The following is a 21948-nucleotide window of genomic DNA, read 5'->3' on the forward strand; positions in this document are numbered from 1 at the left end:
TTAAGAATAAGGTGGAAGGACACGCAGTTTCTCAACATTTTACCCTGCATCATAATTTGGACCCGGAGGAATTGAGCTTCAAAGCCATTGAACAAGTCACAATGGGAGAGAGAAGAGGAGATCTTGCCAAGAAATTATCCCAACGCGAGATGTTTTGGATTTTTGAATTAAGAACTATGACTCCGGAAGGCTTCAATGACAGCTGTGAGATAGCACCTTTTCTATAATACTATCGAATTTCTGAGAACTGTGGATTAACCTAGGTCTATGGACCATGGCAGATATCTACAGCCATACCTACCCCCTAATGGCCAATCTCATCTGATCTTGGAAGCTAAGAGGGGTAGGGCCCAGGTAATACTTGGATGGGAGACCTCCTGGGAAGTCCGGGTGCTGTTGTTCTCTGGTGGTATTTAGAATATGTGGACATGAAATATAAGAAGAATGAAGTACCAGCATCAGAATTATAGAAGAACTGGAATAGTCTCTACTACTAATATGATGTCCATTTCGCATCCCCTCACTAGTGCATCAGTAATTATGAACCATGAAGGAGACCAATACCTAGGTAATTATACCCATCTAGAAGCCTACAGCCATACCCACTTCCTAATAACCAATCTCATCCGATATTGGAAGCTAAGAGTGGTGGGGCTTGGTTAGTACTTGGTTGGGAGACCTCCTAGGACGTCTGAGAGTTGTAGTTGTATCTATGGAGGTATATAGGAAACCTTGGCATGAAGAACTCCAGACGAATTACCATCGGAGGAAGTGAATTAAGATAGACCTCAGTCACTATCCTAAAACAGACTGCACCTATTTCCAGGATCAGAATTTATGAGACAGTTTTGGACTAATGAACTAACTTGGACACTAGTGAAAGAAGAGTGTACCATGACCTAACAAACTAAATATTTTGAAGCAGATCCATCTCCTGCGTCCATACATAAAAATGGGAATTTACATATAAGTTCCAGGAATGAAATATATTTATAAAATGAATATTACTTCAGTTTCTTTATATGCTTTATATGTATGTGTAAACCTATGAGAATGAATAATTATATAAAAAGAACATAGTAGGAATACTACTATCATTAGTAGAACCAAATTTTATAATTTTTATATAGGTTGTCCTTAATGGGTTAAAATTATCCTGACTGATAATATACAAAAAAACCTAATCTATCCCACCATGTTGAATATGCTTTATTAATTGTTAAGATATTCATTAGGGAAGATTGTATTTATATCAACTGGGGCAAAACAGTAATTTGATGATAATATTATCAAAATCATGACAGTAGCTTATGTACTTAGATATGTTCAATTAAGTGCTTTGGACTTATAATTCATTATAATCAACTGAAATTATGTACCTCTGAAAAGTATTTACAAAAGAATTATTGGGGACACAACCCATTATATTGAATTTTTTAATTACTGCCACGAATATCTCTTTCAGAATTTTCTTATAAGATAACCATAAAAATGGCAGCCTGCAGTAGAGTGACAAGGATGTACCCCTACAGACTCCACGATGAGAGTGAAACATACGCATGCAGGATCACGTGAGTAACATGGTTAAAATCAAAGAAAATGGAATGATGACGCTATGCCAGCGGGGAAAGGACGGAAGTGACGTTAAAGGATCCACAGAGAGAAGGGGCGGAAGTGATGCGGCTAGTCATCGGGTGCGGTACACATATCCAGGATACCGGAGATCACATCAACCGGATACGACGCGTGCGGAGTAGAACACATGATACGCTAACCAGATATGATGCACATGGAGAAGCGCATGTGACACATGAAGTGAGGACGGAAGTGACACATATACCCGATCAATATGGACATAAATATTAACAACTAAGGGCAGAAGTCCCCCGGCACCCGATGTTACTAAAAAGAGGAAAGACTTAATAACTGACTCAAAATCATTATTAGATAAGTATCTAGCTGGATTACATGATAAATAGTATGATGCACTTGTCTATATATGAGTTTTGGTAAAATCGGGACATTATCATTCAGAGGAAGTGATGTCATTGATTACTACCAATGAATACTAATTAGTGTAGTATATAAAGTCCCTAAATCTTTAATGTAGCCACATTACCCTTGAAGAAGTCTGGGAAACAGACGAAACGCGTTGGTGAGCTCCATGCCTGCTTTACATGAACCTACCTGAACAAGATCTATCTGTTTAAAAGATAAGCACTTGGCGCTTTCTACTATTCATTTGATTCAATTGATCTTTTAACATTTATCTTATGTATTATGTTGATTATGAAATAGCCTTTTATAATATCCTGCTATATATTTATGTGTTTATTATTTATAATTCTCTTTGTATATTGGTTTATATATATTTTTTATTCATTAAGCATTGTTATTTTTATTTATATTTCTGTTCCTTTCAACTAGTCATAATATCGGTTATATGAGCTTGTTGTATAGAGATATATATATATAAATATATAATTAACGTTTATCCCAGAGGTCTTATTATTTAGCACGGTTTTATGCATTGTTGCACTGGCACTTTATTAACAAAAGCTATTAGCTTTATTATTCTCCTTTTTGGAAACTTATTTATCACTATTGCAATTATTTATATGTATGAACCCCTCCTTTTACTCACTAAGGACACTATTTATTAATTCACTTATATATTTATTTATATATTAATCTATGCATTGTACCTGAGCACGGTTGTCGCCTGGCACCAAGTCCACTTTAAATATATATATATATATATATATATATTAGGGGTGTGCACCGGCCACTTTTCGTGTTTTGTGTTTTGGTTTTGGATCTGGATCTTTCTTCGTGTTTTGGATCTGGATTGGTTTTGCCAAAACCACCCTTCCGTGTTTTGGGTTCTGGGTTTTGTGTTTTGGATCTGTATTTTTTTGAAAAAAAGCATAAAAACAGCTAAAATCACAGAATTTGTAGGTTTTTCTGCTCCTATGCTATTATTAACCTCAATAACCTTAATTTCCACTCATTTCCAGTCTATTCTGAACACCTCACACCTCACAATAGTGTTTTTATGTCCAAAAGGTTGCACCGAGGTAGCTGGATGACTATGCTAAGCGACACGAGTGGGCGGCACAAACACATGACCCATCTAGGAGTGACACTGCAGTGGCAGACAGGATGGCAGTTAGAAAAACTAGGCCCCAAACTGTACATAATGCAAAGAAAAAAAGAGGTGCAAGATGGAATTGTCCTTGGGCCCTCCCACCCACCCTTATGTTGTATAAACAGGACATGCACACTTTAACAAATCAATCATTTCAGCGCCAGGGTCTGCCACACAACTGTGGCTGAAATGATTGGTTCGTTTGGGCCCCCACAAAACAAGCTGGCAATTAATGTGTCCCTGCACAAACTGGCTCTACGGAGGCAAGATGTCATCCTCATCCTCCTCATCCACCGATTCCTCACCCTCTTCAGTGTGTACATCCTCATCCTCACAAAGTATTAACTCGTCCCCACTTGAATCCACCACCACAGGTCCCTCTGTACGTTCTGGAGGCTGGTCTCCCTGGAAGAGCTGATAATTCATTTTGATGAACATCATCTTCTCCACATTCTGTGGAAGCAACCTCCTACGCCTTTCGCTGACAAGGTTCCCGGCTGCACTAAACACTCTTTCAGAGTACACACTGGAGGGGGGGCAACTCAGGTAAAATAGAGCCAGTTTGTACAGGGGCCTCCAAATTGCCTCTTTTTCCTGCCAGTACAGGTATGGACTGTCTGACATGCCTACTTGGATGCTGTCACCGATGTAATCCTCCACCATTCTGTCAATGGTGACAGTATCATATGCAGTGACAGTAGACATGTCAGAAATTGTTGCCAGGTCCTTCAGTCCGGACCAGATGTCCAAACTTGGTCCTGCCTGCCCTGCATCACCGCCAGCGGGTTGCTTAGGATACCTAAGTTTTTTCCTGGCAGCCCCAGTTGCGGGAGAAAATGAAGAAGGAGCCGTTGACGTGTCACGTTCCGCTTCAGCTGACAGTGTGTTCACCAGCAGGTCTTTGCACCTCTGCAGGCTTGTGTCGGCCGGAAAGAGAGACACCACATAGGCTTTAAACCTAGGATCGAGCACGGTGGCCAAAATGTAGTGGTCTGATTTCAACAGATTGACCACCCTGGAATCCTGGCAAAGCGAATGAAGGGCTTCATCCACAAGTCCCACATGCCGAGCGGAATCGCTCCGTCTTAGCTCCTCCTTCACTTTCTCCAGCTGCTTCTGCAAAAGCCTGATGAGGGGAATGACCTGACTCAAGCTGGCAGTGTCTGAACTGACTTCACGTGTGGCAAGTTCGAAGGGCTGAAGAACCTTGCACAACACGGAAATCATTCTCCACTGCGCTTGAGTCAGGTGCATACCCCCTCCTTTGCCTATGTCATAGGTGGATGTATAGGCTTGTATGGCCTTTTGCTGCTCCTCCATCCTCTGAAGCATATAGAGGGTTGAGTTCCACCGCGTCACAACCTCTTGCTTCAGGTGATGGCGGGGCAGGTTCAAGAGTGTTTGCTGGCGCTCCAGTCTTCGGCACGCAGTCGCTGAATGGCGAAAGTGGCCAGAAATTTTTCGGGCCACCCAAAGCGTCTCCTGCACGCCCCTGTCGCTTTTCAGAAAATTCTGCACCACCAAGTTTATTGTGTGAGCAAAACATGGGACGTGCTGGAATTTGCCCAGATGTAATGCCCGCACAATATTGGTGGCGTTGTCAGATATCACAAATCCCCAGGAGAGTCTAAGTGGGGTAAGCCACTGGGCGATGATTTCCCTCAGTTTCTCTAAGAGGTTGTCGGCGGTGTGCCTCTTACTGAAACCGGTGATACACAGCGTAGCCTGCCTTGTAATGAGCTGGCGTTTCTGAGATGCTGCTACTGGTGATGCTGCTGCTGTTGCTGCGTAAGGTGATACATCTACCCAGTGGGCTGTCACAGTCATATAGTCCTTAGTCTGCCCTGTTCCACTTGTCCACATGTCCGTGGTTAAGTGGACATTGTGTACAACGGCATTTTTCAGGACACTGAGGACACTTTTTCTGACGTTTCTGTACAGTCTCGGTATCGCCTGCCTAGTGAAGTGGAATCTAGACGGGATTTGGAACCGGGGACACACTACCTCCATCAATTGTCTAAATCCCACTGCACTAATGGCGGATACCGGACGCACGTCTAACACCAACATAGCAGTCAAGGCCTCAGTTATACGTTTTGCTTCAGGATGACTGCTGTCGTACTTCATCCTCCTCGCTAAGGACTGTTGGAGGGTCAATTGTTTAGTAAAAGTAGTGGTGTTCCTACTTCCTCTCTGGGATGATGAACGACTCCCAGCAGCAGCAGCAACAGCAGCAGCGGCAGCAGTAGGCGTAGCAATGCAGGATCCTCCGGAGGAATCCCGGATAGGAGAGTCAGTCATGCCAGTGATATGGCCTGCAGGACTACTTCCGATCCTGACTAAGGAGGAAATTGACGAGGAGGGAGTTGACGGTGTGGTTTGCAGGCGCTTGGATACAACAGGACAACGGGATTTAGGTGTCCCTGGACTGCTTACGGTCTGAGCCAAAGTTTCTGAACTTGACAGTAACTTTTTATGAACGCGCTGCAGGTGCCGTATAAGGGAGGATGTTCCTAGGTGGTTGACGTCCCTACCCCTACTTATTTCACCTTTACATATGGTACATATGGCAAGACAGTTGTTGTCCGGATTTGGATAGAAATATTGCCAGACCAAAGAGGTGGAATGTTTGGTCTTCTGCCCAGGCATGACCGTGATGGGCTTTTTCATCCCACGGACAACAACTGTCTCCCCCGGAGCCTGATTTAAACAAACCACATCACCATCAGAATCCTCCTCGCCAACTTCCTCCTCAGCGCCAGCTACACCAGTATCCTCATCCTGTTGTACTTCAACAGTGACATCTTCAATTTGCATATCAGCAAGTGGACTGTGGGTGCTCCTTTCAGCACTTGCAGGGGGCGTGCAAATGGTGGAAAGAGCCACCTCTTCCCGTCCAGTGCTGGGAAGGTCAGGCATCGCAACCACCACCACACTTGGACTCTCCTTGGGGATTTGTGATATCTTCTTAGAAAGCACAGTTCTTCGCTGTGCTTTTGCCAGCTTAACTCTTTTGATTTTTTTAGTGGGAGGAGTGCTTCCATCGTCATGTGAAGCTGAACCACTAGTCATGAACATACTAGGGATCGACCTTAGCCGTTCCTTGCCACTCCGTGTCGTAAATGGCATATTGGCAAGTTTACATTTCTCTTCAGCTGATTTAAATGTCTTTTTCAAGGTCATTTTCCTGAACTTTGCCATTTGGGATTGTATGTGCCCTCTACTATGACATTGGGCATCGGCCTTGGCAGACGACGTTGATGGTATGTTATCGTCTATGTCATGACTAGTGGCAGCAGCTTCAGCACTAGGAGGAAGTGGTTCTTGATCTTTCTCTATTTTATTTTTATCGGAGAAAGTTTGGTCCTCCATTTATGTTATATCGATTTGATATATACGTGCGGCTAAACACAGAAAATAATTTTTTTTTTGGTTTGGACTGGAGTGTACTTTGTGGGTTACAGCACCCTTTAACGGTCAAGCCAGCCGGCCCTTTACTTATGACACAGGCGCACTCTTGGCACTACTTTGTTGATGCACGTGCGGCTACTGCGCACACAATTCACAAACACAGAAAATAATTTTTTTTTGGTTTGGACTGGAGTGTACTTTCAGGGGTTACAGCACCCTTTAACGGTCAAGCCAGCCGGCCCTTTACTTATGACACAGGCGCATGCTTGGCACTACTTTGTTGATGCACGTGCGGCTACTGCGCACACAATTCACAAACACAGAAAATAATTTTTTTTTGGTTTGGACTGGAGTGTACTTTCGGGGGTTACAGCACCCTTTAACGGTCAAGCCAGCCGGCCCTTTACTTATGACACAGGCGCACTCTTGGCACTACTTTGTTGATGCACGTGCGGCTACCGCGCACACAATTCACAAACACAGAAAATAATTTTTTTTTAGGTTTGGACTGGAGTGTACTTTCGGGGGTTACAGCACCCTTAACGGTCAAGCCAGCCGGCCCTTTACTTATGACACAGGCGCACGCTTGGCACTACTTTGTTGATGCATGTGCGGCTACTGCGCACACAATTCACAAACACAGAAAATAATTTTTTTTTGGTTTGGACTGGAGTGTACTTTCGGAGGTTACAGCACCCTTTAACGGTCAAGCCAGCCGGCCCTTTACTTATGACACAGGCGCACGTTTGGCACTACTTTGTTGATGCACGTGCGGCTACTGCGCACACAATTCACAAACACAGAAAATAATTTTTTTTTTGGTTTGGACTGGAGTGTACTTTCGGGGGTTACAGCACCCTTAACGGTCAAGCCAGCCGGCCCTTTACTTATGACACAGGCGCACGCTTGGCACTACTTTGTTGATGCACGTGCGGCTACTGCGCACACAATTCACAAACACAGAAAATAATTTTTTTTTTGGTTTGGACTGGAGTGTACTTTCGGGGGTTACAGCACCCTTAACGGTCAAGCCAGCCGGCCCTTTACTTATGACACAGGCGCACGCTTGGCACTACTTTGTTGATGCACGTGCGGCTACTGCGCACACAATTCACAAACACAGAAAATAATTTTTTTTTAGGTTTGGACTGGAGTGTACTTTCAGGGGTTACAGCACCCTTAACGGTCAAGCCAGCTGGCCCTTTACTTATGACACAGGCGCACGCTTGGCACTACTTTGTTGATGCACGTGCGGCTACTGCGCACACAATTCACAAACACAGAAAATAATTTTTTTTTGGTTTGGACTGGAGTGTACTTTCGGGGGTTACAGCACCCTTTAACGGTCAAGCCAGCTGGCCCTTTACTTATGACACAGGCGCACGCTTGGCACTACTTTGTTGATGCACGTGCGGCTACTGCGCACACAATTCACAAACACAGAAAATAATTTTTTTTTAGGTTTGGACTGGAGTGTACTTTCGGGGGTTACAGCACCCTTAACGGTCAAGCCAGCCGGCCCTTTACTTATGACACAGGCGCACGCTTGGCACTACTTTGTTGATGCACGTGCGGCTACTGCGCACACAATTCACAAACACAGAAAATTATTTTTTTTTTGGTTTGGACTGGAGTGTACTTTCGGGGGTTACAGCACCCTTAACGGTCAAGCCAGCCGGCCCTTTACTTATGACACAGGCGCACGCTTGGCACTACTTTGTTGATGCACGTGCGGCTACTGCGCACACAATTCACAAACACAGAAAATAATTTTTTTTTGGTTTGGACTGGAGTGTACTTTCGGGGGTTACAGCACCCTTTAACGGTCAAGCCAGCTGGCCCTTTACTTATGACACAGGCGCACGCTTGGCACTACTTTGTTGATGCACGTGCGGCTACTGCGCACACAATTCACAAACACAGAAAATAATTTTTTTTTAGGTTTGGACTGGAGTGTACTTTCGGGGGTTACAGCACCCTTAACGGTCAAGCCAGCCGGCCCTTTACTTATGACACAGGCGCACGCTTGGCACTACTTTGTTGATGCACGTGCGGCTACTGCGCACACAATTCACAAACACAGAAAATAATTTTTTTTTTGGTTTGGACTGGAGTGTACTTTCGGGGGTTACAGCACCCTTAACGGTCAAGCCAGCCGGCCCTTTACTTATGACACAGGCGCACGCTTGGCACTACTTTGTTGATGCACGTGCGGCTACTGCGCACAGAATTCACAAACACAGAAAATATATTATTTTTTTAGCACTTGGGGGGAGCACCCCTGATGGACAGAGCACCCCCTGGACAACACTACAGCACCCCTTTAGGACTGGGACACTGCACAGGACTTTGGAGTGGACACAGCCCCTATGGAGAACTGACTGCACAACACAGTCCAGCCAGCCCCTATGGACTTTGAAGTAGTGGACACAGCCCCTATTAACAACAGCAGCACAGCACAACACAGCCAGCCCCTATGGACTTTGAAGTAGTGGACAACAGCAGCACTACACTACACTACACTACACAGCACTAACTCCCACCCTCCCTCTTCACTGTCCACAGCCGAGTGAGAAAATGGCGCCGACGCGGGTACCTTATATAGGATCCAAAACCCGCGAGACTCGGAAGGCGGGATGATGACGTTTTGCCTCGATGTCAGATCCGAGTCAGGCGGGAAAAGTCGAGCCTGACTCGGATCGGACTCGGATCGGGGGGGCTCGGGGGGGTTCGGATTTCAGAAATCCGAACCCGCTCACCCCTAATATATATATATATATAATCCAAAAGAAAGTAATAGGATGCACTCACTAGAGACAAGGTTTTCAAAAGTTGTTTAATATCACAGTATACTGTGATGCTATACTACCACTTTGGAAGAATAAAGTCTGTTTATAAAAGTCAGTGTGGTGTGTGCACTCTTATTACTTTCCACTCAGGTATGTGTATATATATATATGTATATATATATATATATATATATATATATATATATATATATATAAATATGTCATTCCATGTGACTCATGTTGCATATCTTGTTAATTTTTAGAAGTTTAACTGCACCACACACATAAATTAAGCTACAATTCAACATTTTAAAAATATATCAATAATATATGGGGTAGGTAGTCATAATTAATGCTTAGCAGCAGAAAAAACAGTACACTCTTAGTAGTTAAATGTTACTGTTTATATGCCTGACTCATTTTACAACAGAATGGACATAGGAACTGGGGGGATTTGTATATTTATTTAAACCTGTTCTCGTAATTATTATTACAATATGATTGTTATTCTCATGGGCGTAACTACCATAGGTGCAAGGGGTGCAGCTGTTATGGGGCCCAGAGCTTAAGGGGGTCAATCTTCCTTGCCAAAGTTACATGTGTTGCATACATTTTTCAGTATTAGATGGTACATAGGGGCCCTTACAAACTTTTGCTATGGGTTCTTCAAATACTTAGTTACACCCATGGTTATATTATACACTAAAAATACCCTAAATTTATGATTGACACACAAACAAAAAGTGAATGTTAATCAAACTATACTTAAAATCAATTTTGACATATGGCTCGACTCACATTACATTTATGTCCCCAGTCAAAGGGCTCTGATACAAATTACTCAAACCTGTAGAATCTATGTGAATGATTCAGTGTAGGCCTGTTTATCGTCTTGATTTACTGTGAAGATGCATAAAATATTTCATCTGGTGATGATGGCCATTTCCAGTTGCTACCAGCTTGCTCCATTGTTCTCACTTAGGGGCATATACAATTGGGCGCGAGGTTTAGCGAGCTAAAAACCACACGCGCCTCGCGAGTGTCCAGAGGATTCTCCAGGTGGCACCGCAGGAGCGATACTGGCTGCAGGATATTGTTCCAGGCACCCTGTTAGCCAGATACAAGGACCGTGGGCCAGTGACGGTGCTGCCCACAGTGCACAGTTCTCTCTGCAGCGGCAGCGTGTGCACACCCCATGAACCTGAATATAATATAGTATGTATTATGTTATATAAATAAACAGTATGGGCATATACAATTGGGCGCGAGGTTTAGCGTGTTAAAAACCTCGCGCACCTCGCGCCCAATTCCGGAATACCATGGGTATACGCGCTTCTGCTACCCACAGTATTCAATAAAAAAATTAGTGGTTGCAGGGTTTTCAGCTCTGACAACCCCGTGCCGCATAAAATAATAAAATAAAAAAAAACACCTACCTGGCAGGGGGTCTACGTGGCTCCCAGTGGCTTCCTCTCTCTCTTCTTACTGGAGAGGGGGCTGCTGGGAGTCCCGGGGGCTGATGGGAGGAGCAAGGGCTGCTGGGAGATGTAGTTCTCCCAGCGCCCATTCCGGGGAGGCCACACACACCACAACAGGGGTCACACACACACACACACTCACACTCATACACACACTCACTCATATACACTTACATACACCACACACAGTGACATACTTACCCTGCTGCATAAGAGCCGTCTCCCAACGCTGGATGCAGCAGAAGACAGTGCTGAGGACGGTAAGTAATTAAGGACTAATTAAGCTAATTGTATACTTCCAATTGCTTAATTTTTCCTCAGGGGGGGTGCCGTGGGGGTGTCAGAGCAAGTCCCAGTGATTTTTGCTTAAATCTTCGATTTTAGGAAAAATCACGCTTCCTCAGGAGGTGTGTGAAAAAAAACCTCCCGGTGCGTGTTTTTTAAAAAAAACATGCACCTAATAGGAAATACCTCCAAGGTGCGGGTTTTTTGCTATTCTCGCACACAATTGAATATGCCCTAAGTATTCACCAGTCTTTGATGTCCTTGAACTCAGCTGGGTAACTCTTTGCATCATATTCAACATAGAACCAGTCACCAACGTTAACTACATCATCTGAAGTCACTGTTATAGTTACATTAAGTTCATCAGTAAAAAGAAATGAAGTTGAAAATGTCTTGGCATCTGCTGTGATACAATTTATTTTTCATGTATTGTGCCCTATATTTCATGGAATAACCCATATACTCTATATAGTGTCTGTGTTTTTTTGTGTATAGAAATACACCTTACCTATATGGTGGTTTCTCTGCGACGCCATCATACAACAGAGGTTCTAAAAGATTTGTGCCCCCTGTGTCACCTCCTTCCCCGTGTCCCCTCCAGCCCCGTTACTCCATTCTCCTGCCTCGTCACTACAGCCCCATCACTCCGTCCTCCAGACTTGTCACTCAACCTTCCTGCCCCTTGTCACACCAGCCTCCTGCCCCCTGTCACTCCAGCCTTCTGTCACTCCAACCTTATCACTCCATCCTCGTGCCCTATCACTCCAGCCTCCAGCCCCCCGTCACTCTGGCCTCCTGCCCCCCGTCATTCTGGCCTCCTGCCTCTCATCACCCCAACCCCCTTACCAGCCCTTCAACTTGCCTTCTTAGACTGCCTACTACTCTTCCTTTGCAGCGCAGCTTAGAGGAGAGACGCGGCAGTGAGCCAGACATGCCAGGATACGAGCAACTGTGGAGAGCCCAGTGGCTATCAGCTGGCAGGAATCCAGCTGACGGCAGTGCTGGCAGGCAGGATGATGCGGCTGTGCCCATGGGCCCACAGAACCCAGGGCAATAGCCCTTCCAGCCTGCCCCTTCAACCTCCACTGACCTATCCTTGTGTATAAATGCCTATTTCCCTATGTATTGTAAGCTTGTGTTCAGGGCCCTCTTACCTCTTTGTGTTTTATTACTCAGTCTTGTTCTATTACTGTTGTAAAGCACAACTGAATATGCTGGTGTTTTATAAGTACCTGTTAATAAATAATAAACACATATAGTGGTGAATTCATTTTGTTGGATGCACCAGTATGCAGCTTAGCAGTTTGCTATATATCCATTATTCATTAGATCTGACATAGGGGGAGATGTATGAAACCTTGGAGAAAGATAAAATGAAGAGCGATAAAGTACCAACCGATCAGCTTTTAACTGTCATTTTACAGGCTGTGGGGGAAATGTACCAAGCCTTGGAGAGAGATAAAGTGGAGAGAGAGAAAGTAACAACAATCAGCTCCTGCCATTTTCAAACACAGCCTGTAAAATGACAGTCAGGAGCAGATTGGTTGGTACTTTATCTCTATCACTTTGTCTCTCTCTAAGGGTTGTTATATCTACCCCTGTGTTTGAAAAATTGCAGTTAGGAGCTGATTGGTTAGTAATTTATCTCTTTCCACTTTACCTCTCTCCAAGATTTAATACATCTCCCCCATAATCATCATTTACTGGTTCTGGCCCATAGTCATCAATCACTGGTTCTTAGTCAATGGACAGGCGACATTCTCATAAACAGTTTAACCTTCGAAATTGCTAGGCCCACTGTATGTAGGTGACAGATTTACTTTACCTTTTTAAGATGAATGACTGCTGGTTGGTTTATCCATAGTTAACACATTCTAAAATATCCGTCCACATTGCCCTCTATCGTCTTTTTTCTAAAAACCTAATTCATTTAATGTGACAATGGCAGCATCTGAACTTGATGAAACATTTCTCCACTGAGAGGGCCATAGGGGTAAAGCTTGGTACACATTGCCTGATAAATTCCGCCAATCAGTGGGCACCCGTACACAACGAGGAATTGCCTGATAAATTCCACCAATCAGTGGGCACCCGTACACACTGAGTAATTACAGTACTTGCTCAGGGCCTGATTCAGCAAGGAATGCAGTTGCTAATACGCACGCAATTGGCTGATTGTTGCATACTGCGCAACAATGCATCGTAGTGCGTGAACTAGCCATTGCGATCGGGACTGCGATAGCAGCGGCTACTCAGACCCATCGCAGAGTGATTGACAGGAAGTGCCATGTGTGGGTGGGCGACTGAACGAAGGTGTCTCAGTGCGTTAGAACGTCGTTGCATGGGCGTGCATAAATTATCCACTGCAAAGTCCTACGCAGCCTGAAGCCTCATAGCGTGCGCTGAAGTTAGCAATTTCTGAGTAAGGTCAGGGCTAGTGCCAGTGTGCATGAGGCTGCGATGGCACTTGATTATACCAATGTTTTTGCAGTCCTGCTAAACATTATGGATGTGTGTAAGGTAAAGTGGGTGTCCTTATATAGTGCTGAGATTGCATTGCGATCGCAATGGATTAGCATACTTTCGCAGTGAGACTGCATGCGTAATCGCTATTGCATTCGCATCTGCGATCCTTGCTTAATCAGGCCCTCAGTGCATACTTTTTTGATCTCTACAATGGTATCGGGAGGTCGGGAGAGATACAGTGCGTGGAGCACACGCTATATCGTCCCCCAGTCTTGCGCTCCTAAACACACACTATCCAATTATCGGCTCATCAGCAGTTAATCAGCTGATAGGCCCGATAATTGTATAGTGTGTACCTTTAGATTAGACAGAGGGAAAGTTCTACAAATGTAAAGCAAATGTCCTATGTAAAAGGGTGTTCTGGAAGGGAAGAATGCTTACCATGTGACATTTCTTCCTACGCAAATGCACATATGAAAAACATTTGCACAAATCAACGCAGATCCTGAACTTCATGTTTAAAGCAAGTTTACTTGAATTCCCTGTTATGCAGACATCATGGACCTTAGGGAAAGATTAAGTCAGCAGTGAGTTGCTGAGGATATGTCCCTAATACTTGTGTATGCCTAGGAGGGAAGAGAATATTTGAGGTGATGTAAAGATTTTATGACAGTTGCTTTAGATATGCAGTAAGTTTATTCTTGTTTAAAGTGGTTTCAATGCCACATTGTAGTATAATCCCATAACCCTTCTGGAAATCTCACAAAGAAACATTTTTTCTGCATTAATTTAGATGGAAACAAGACGGAAATGTATTTTCCATTTAGAGGGAATCAGCACTATCTTCAAATAGTATCTACAATAATAACTCTAATTCTTATCCTCCACTTAACTTTACTATCTTCTGCTATAATGTCTCACTGTGATTGCTGAGATTCTCTTGTAGCTGTCAATTGAACATTTGAGAGGGAGGTTGAGGCAAATTCAAAGGAAGCTTTCAAAGCAGAACATTAAGTGCAGTTAATAGAAATTCAGGACTTTTTTTTTTTAACTTACTTCTCTATTCAAGTACAAAGCTATACATAAACAGGTGAACAAATGACAGTACTGTGCACAATACTTTATCATATAAATGGGGAATTAACGCGGCCTGGGAAGAGAATCAGAAATATTGATTTTGATTTTATTAACCATTTAGAAGCCGTAGGCATAGTGACATAGAGTGAGACTGGAGGCAGGTCAACGGGTGACAAGGAGAACAAACAGGGGAGGGAGGGTGTTATATACATTAAATTATTTTTGAAATGTTCCCTTTATTACTTTTCTCACACTTTACACTTTCAAAATGAAATTCTCAGAAGTGGCATTTCTTACTAATAACAAGCTGATGAAGGTCTCATGTGCAGAGATCTGCCTTTTAGCAGATGGTACCTTGTGACGTGACATACGGACTTATTTATACATTTTTTATTCATTGAATTATATCACTGCTTAGCGATAGAAACTTCCTATTCCTTGATTTATCAATAAAACTTCACCACAACGGTAAGCAGTATGAGCTAACTTATTGTTTATTATTTAAATAAATAGAGCATTTTTTGTGCATATGTGACACAAGCACACTGCACAGGCAACCCAGACCACACCTTCATACTGACCATACAATGGTGCGACCCTGCGATGCAGTGAGCGGTGTAACGATACTTTGGGCACGCCATAAACACTGCATGATCCGGCGTACTATGGCGCAATGTATCATTACTATGGCGCAAAGTATCATTCATACTGCATGTAACTAAACAACATCGTTCAATGAATCATCCCATCTACTGTGCAGCACAGCAAATGTGATGATGGCCGGGAACGATGGATCAGGTATACATACTATTTGATGTACGCGTTGGAAAGCTATATCGAATATATCGTATGGTGTGTAACCAGCTGTAGGCTTCCATTATCAGTTTAAAAAAAAAAAATAATAACAATTATATTAAACTGTTAAAAAAAATACAATTATAATTTGAATATAACTTTTAATAGAAACATGATTTCCTCTACTGCCCAATCCCCCCTCCATCTCAATCTTTAGATATAAGGTACTACTGCAATCACTCTATAATAGGCTTCCCCATGCACAGGAGAAGCTATTACATGGTCAGCCTATGATAGCTTTTACAGGCTTCGTAGCTTGTTAAATAGGAGGAAGCCTATCTGTTTTTGACGGTTTTAGAGCTCTTGCCCCTTTGATATATAGGGCCTGATACAGAGCCGCTCGCTGGATGCAATCACTCGCACAATGTGTATGCAAATTGCGTAGGGAGTGCTGTCTCACAGCAATGCATTAGTGCGCCCAGTATTTCTTAGAGAGCTATCACATAGTGCATGCAGACACCCACCAGCCTGTTTTAAGACACCCACTTGTGCACGTTTTGTCCAGGAAGTCTATGCAACCATCGGTACATCGGATGCTATCGCGGCACTTGAGGTTGACTCAGTGGCATCTTAAGAGAGGAGGGGGCCCAGGGGCACTCCCCATGGGGGGCCCCCTCCTCTTTTCCTGGTGGCTGGCAACCAACTGATGCGGCCGGCCGGCCAGCCACCGGAGCATTAGTAGACTCCGGGCACTAGAGTGTGCCCGGAGTCTACTGCGCATGCACAGAACACGGAAAAATGGCCGCGGTGGCCATTTTCCAGTGTTCTGAGCAGCGCTGACACCCGTCGTGGGACCACGGATAGGTAAGTTTAAAATAATATTGGTGCAGGGTGTGCGGTGCGGGGCCCCCCTGGACCCGGGGACCCGTGTGCCACGTACACACTGCACCCATTATAGATACGCCACTGGGGTGACTATACCCTGTCGCAAGCACTGCGAGCACTTCAGTGTAAAAGTAAAAGCCAAGTGACGTGTACTATGATGCTGTCTTTTAATTATGCACACCTCTAAAACGCCGTTGAGATGCTCAGGCACGTCTGCGTTTGCACCTCCACTCCCCCGTTTTTAATGCCCAGCCCCTGTTACCACCTACAAACGGCTTCCCCTGTCACTCACTCTGCTGGGCTGTCTATGTGCAGCGAGCGAATGCATTGTGAACTTTCGCTAAGGTATGCGCACACTGCATACCAACGGCAGCAGCGAGAGTATGCATCTTAGCGAATGGGTCTGAATGTGCTCCATAGTTCTCTTAATGACAAACTGCTCACATACTTCTTCATTGAAAAAAAAGCATTCACTTTGAATGCAGTCGAGATAACTTGTTTTTCCTGGGGATGGGCGGGTCAGTGTGGGTTGTCACAAACAAATTAATATAGAATGGATTCCAACCGAGCCACTCAACTCTTAGGCCCGTACTCAATTAGTTTTGCACCCGCAATACTTTTTCGCATGCTGGACTTTTCGCCTACATCGCGTCATTTAGCCGCAGAAACTTATCGTGCACGCCCCTGCTATTCACCGTATTCAATTCCAAAACACGCGAAAACGCAACCCGACGAATGCAAACCAGGTGAAAAGTTCTGTCAGAATTGGGGAAATTAGCCTGACACCCCCTAAAAGATGCACTAACATTGGGGATCAATGTACTGTGCATGCCCCCGAATAGCCCTAATAAAGCTATTTGAGGTACTTAAGGTGTGTGAATTTCTTATATTTAGCGTCTTTGCACAAGTGGTGAAGAATAGCATTAAGCAGTTTTTTTGTGTGAAAATAAGTAGTCCTGTTAAATTTGGGGTACCTGAAAATGAGTGCAAGCATGATTTAAAGTTGCTCAAGTAAAGTTTTTAAAAATTTAAAAAACGCACCTGAAGCAAGCATCTGCAATTCAAAAAACACCACACCCATACTTGCAGTCCCCCCAAAAGTCTATTTCGCTAGTTTTTAAGTTTCTACCCCCACTTTGCCCATTTTGCCCCCTTTTTCAAAGTGCTTTTTTGGGGTGTTACCAGTGGCGTATCTATAATGGGTGCAATGTGTGCGGGGCACATGGGCCCCTGGGGTCCAAGGGGGACCCCGCACCGCACACACTGCACCCAGATTTTTTTTAAACTTACCTGTCCGAGGTCCCGCGTCAGGTGTCACTGCTGCTTAGAACACCGGAAAAATGGCCACCGCGGGCATTTTCCAGTGTTCTGCGCATGTGCAGTATACTCCGGGCACTATAGTGTGCCCGGAGTCTACTGCGCATACAAAGAATGCCGGAAAATGGGCACCGTGGCCATTTTTCCGGCGTTCTGCACTTGCACAGTAGACTCTGGGCACACTCTAGTGACTAATGCTCCGGTGGCTGGCCAGCCGCGTCAGTCGGCTGCCAGCCAACAGGTAGAGAGGAGGGGGCCCCGCATGAGGAGTGTACACGGGCCCCCTCCTCTCTTAAAATGCCCCTGGGTGTTACTCACTTTTTTTTTGTGGTTTTTTGAAGCAGTTGTACTTTGGCGACTGTCCCACGGGTGCAGAGTGGTTTCCCCACCTTTGCACCACAAAATAGCGATTTTGCACTTTTTTTCTCCACCAATTCACAGCAAATCTTTTTTGCCTATTACATTGCATTGCCATTTCAGGTACGAGAAAAACAGATGGAATTGAATATGGCAATACTTTTTCGCGGTTCTCGGCTTTTTGCTTCTAATTGAATACGGGCTTTAGGCTGTCACCGATCATGGGGTCTACACATCTGTGAACACGTGGTACTTGGACCCAATTAGCTGTTTAGGAGTCGTTTTTATTCTGAAAGTCAACAAAATGAGACGTGATTAAATAGTATATTTATTTTAAACAGTAATAAAAGCTTCCCACATAGATGTACTCTGCTCTCCTGCACTTCCCCAGAAAAGCAGCACAGCTGAAGCAGAGACCAGAATTCAAGCTGCAACAGGGTCGTTCGTGACAAATGTGGTGCCCTAGGTGAGATATTAGTTGGTGCTCCCCCTATCACAGAGGGCACGGGCCTAGCACCCAACGTATCATGCAGGGCATGGGTCTAGCACCTGACCTATCATGGAGGCACGGACCTAGTGCACGATCACAAGTGCCCCCAGGCCTTGCGCCCACACTACATATACTCCTTGCCTAGCTCCTGTTACACTGCTGCCAACACCCTGGATGACTTGGATGATAGTTATAAAGTCAGGGTGTCCCGCTGGGCATTACCACTCTACTGTCCTTGGCAGGCACTGAAGTGTCCCCTCTGTGTCGCCCAGGGCCGGTGCAAGGCTTCTAGGCACCCTAGGCAAAACTTTTGCCTGTATTCCCGCCCCTTTGCACAGGTGGAGTGCCAGATAAGTTTTGTGTGGGTTTGGTATATATACACATATAACTGTTTATGTGTACATACCCAAGTCAGGAGGTAAGTAAGGGAACAATAAGCAGACAAAGCCACCCAATTAACCCCTGACAATCCCCTATACATAAAAACATAACCCCACAGACAGTGACAATGGAGCAATAACCCCCCTGGCTATAGCTAAATTTCTTCAAGCATAAATACAATTCTAGAGATACACCTATCTACTGCACAAAATCATTGGATCTAAGCATCATAGTGCCCTAATAACAATCAGCTCACAAAATGTTCCAGTTTATTTTATCGTTTAAGCCTTTAGGACGTGTCGTCTCCAGTCTAAATATCCACTGTGCTTCTCTATTTAGTAGGATTTTGGAGCGATCACCTCCTCTCAGGGATGGTCAATAATGGTCAACATGGTCAATAATGATGTATCTCAAAGATGCCAGAGGATGACCCATCTCTTTAAAGTGACGAGCTACCGGCTGTTCGTTCTCTCTACCAGCCAAAGCTAATTTTATCGAAGAACGGTGTAGAGCCATCCATTCCCGGAATTTTCGAGTGGTTTGCCCAACATAATACAAGCCACATGGGCAGATTATGATGTACACTACAAACATCGATGTACATGTCAACACGTGATTGATCTTATAGCTCTTCTCCCTGTGCGGATGTTGAAACTGATTGCTATTAATTAAACTTTTGCAAGTTAAACAATTGGTACATCTAAAACATCCAGGAGTTTTCACATAAACGTTCGGTTCACGTGGTATGTTTCTTCCAGTAATGTCCGTATGGACCAGCATATCTCGGAGATTCCGTCCCCGTCTAAAAAGCTGCCACCGGTCTGCTGGTTTTAAACATAGATAAATCCTTATCTGTAGTTATTAGTGGCCAGAGCGCCTGAGTAGCTCTCCTAATAATGGGGCTGGCTGTAGTATAATCGCTAGTCCACGTTATCAGCTGGTGCTCAGATTTGGGCCGTAATAATTCCTCTCGTCTCATACTTAGCACTTTTTGTTCTGTTGGATCAAAAGTGTCTTATCATATCCTCTGGCAGCAAATTTTTTTATTTGTTCATCCAACCTGTTGGGTAACTCAGTTGCATCACTCGTAATTCTCGCCATACGCATCATTTGCGAAAGTGGAAGACCCTTCTTCAAGGCTTCTGGATGGTGGCTGGTCGACAATAAGAATGTGTTCCTGTCAGTATTCTTTTGGAATACTTCTGTATATATTTTACCTTCTTTAATTCTCACAATAACGTCCAAGAAGTGGACAGATTCATAACTATATATGTAGGTAAATTTAATAGGGGAACAGGAACTATTGATAGATTGCATTATTTGTTCCAGCTTTTCTTCTCCACCCAGTTGTTATTAGGGCACTATGATGCTTAGATCCCATGATTTTGTGCAGTAGATAGGTGTATAGCTATAGCCAGGGGGGTTATTGCTCCATTGTCACTGTCTGTGGGGTTATGTTTTTATGTATAGTCACAGTACACATAGGATGTGGATCAGTCAGTGGAGCATAATTATAGATTACTGTGATTTTATGTGCACTGTATTGATATGTAGGGGTTAATTGGGGGGCATTGTCCGCTTATTGTTCCCTTAGTTACCTCCTGACTTGGGTATGTACACCCCCCGTGATGAGCGCTGACAGTTCACTAACAGCCTGTTGTCATCGCCGTAGAAACTGGGGGCTGCGCTCACAACCAGGAAGTGTACTGGAGGGTGATGCTGTGGTTGCCTGGCAAATGTGAAGCGCAGGCTCCGGAAGTGCGTCAGCTGCAGTTTCCGGTGGGTGGCCCTCATGGGAGCAACGCAGGTGGAGTGATGAGCGTATGGGTAAGTTTGTTTATGTGGTGTTTGTCTGTTTACCTAAGGCTTGAGAAAGAGGGTTATACCTCGAAACGTCGCTGCTTTGGAGACTTTTTTACAATACATGTAGTTTTGCTTATCAATCTCTGAGTGCCGTCCCGTTTTTGGTGGATATATATATATATATATATATATATATATATATATATTAGGGATGAGCGGGTTCGGATTTCTCGGGGAGGGTGGGAGCCAGGGCTGGCAGGGCTGTGTTGTGATGCTGTTGTCCATAGGGGCTGTGTCCACTCAGTCCAAAGGGGCTGACTGGGCTGTGTTGTGCTGCTGTTGTCCGTAGGGGCTGGCTGGGCTGTGTTGTGCTGCTGTCATAGGGGCTGGCTGGGCTGTATTGTGCAGTCAGTTGTGCATAGGGGCTGTGTCCACTCCAAAGTCTATAGGTGCTGGCTGGACTGTGTTGTGCAGTGTCCCATAAAGGCTGTAGTCCTAGGGGGGTGCTGTAGTGTTGTCCAGGGGGTCATCTGTGCATCAGGGGTGCTCCCTCAAAGTGCACTCCCAAAATTTTTTTTTTTTCTGTGTTTGTGAATTGTGTGCGCAGTAGCCGCACGTGCATTAACAAAGTAGTGCCAAGCGTGCGCCTGTGTCATAAATCAAGGGCCGGATGGCTTGTCCATTATAGGGTGCTGTAACCCCCAAAGTGCACTCCAAAAACAATAGAAATTTTTTTTTTTGTGTTTGTGAATTGTGTGCGCAGTAGCCGCACATGCATCAACAAAGTAACGCCAAGCGTGCGCCTGTGTCATAAGTAAAGGACCAGCTGGCTTGACTGTTAAAGGGTGCTGTAACCCCCAAAGTGCACTCCAAACAAAATAAAAAAAATTTTCTGTGTTTGTGAATTGTGTGCACTGTGGCCGCACGTGCATCAACAAAGTAGCGCCAAGAGTGCGCCTGTGTTATAAGTAAAGGGCCGGCGGGCTTGTCCGTTAAAGGGTGGTGTAACCACCAAAGTGCACTCCAAACAAAATAAAAAAATATTTTCTGTGTTTGTGAATTGTGTGCACTGTGGCTGCACGTGCATCAACAAAGGAGCAGCGCCAAGCGTGCGCCTGTGTCCCATAAGTAAAGGGCTGGCTGGCTCATCTCTTAAAGGGTGGTGTAAGCCCCCAAAGTGCACTCCAACAAAAAAAAACATTTTTTTCTGTGTTTGTGAATTGTGTGCACTGTACGTGCATCCTCAAAGCAGCAGCGCCAAGCGTG

The 21948-nt window shown here is 44.5% G+C and overlaps 1 pseudogene; it reads left to right on the forward strand.

The window, feature by feature from the left end:
* The first annotated feature begins 283 nt into the window (after nt 1–283).
* Nucleotides 284–402, forward strand: LOC148539184 (5S ribosomal RNA; annotated as a pseudogene).
* Nucleotides 403–21948: the final 21546 nt, after the last annotated feature.

This window comes from Taudactylus pleione, unplaced genomic scaffold (genome assembly GCF_031769625.1).
Source record: "Taudactylus pleione unplaced genomic scaffold, aTauple2 ptg000026l, whole genome shotgun sequence".
Classification (NCBI taxonomy): domain Eukaryota; kingdom Metazoa; phylum Chordata; class Amphibia; order Anura; family Myobatrachidae; genus Taudactylus; species Taudactylus pleione.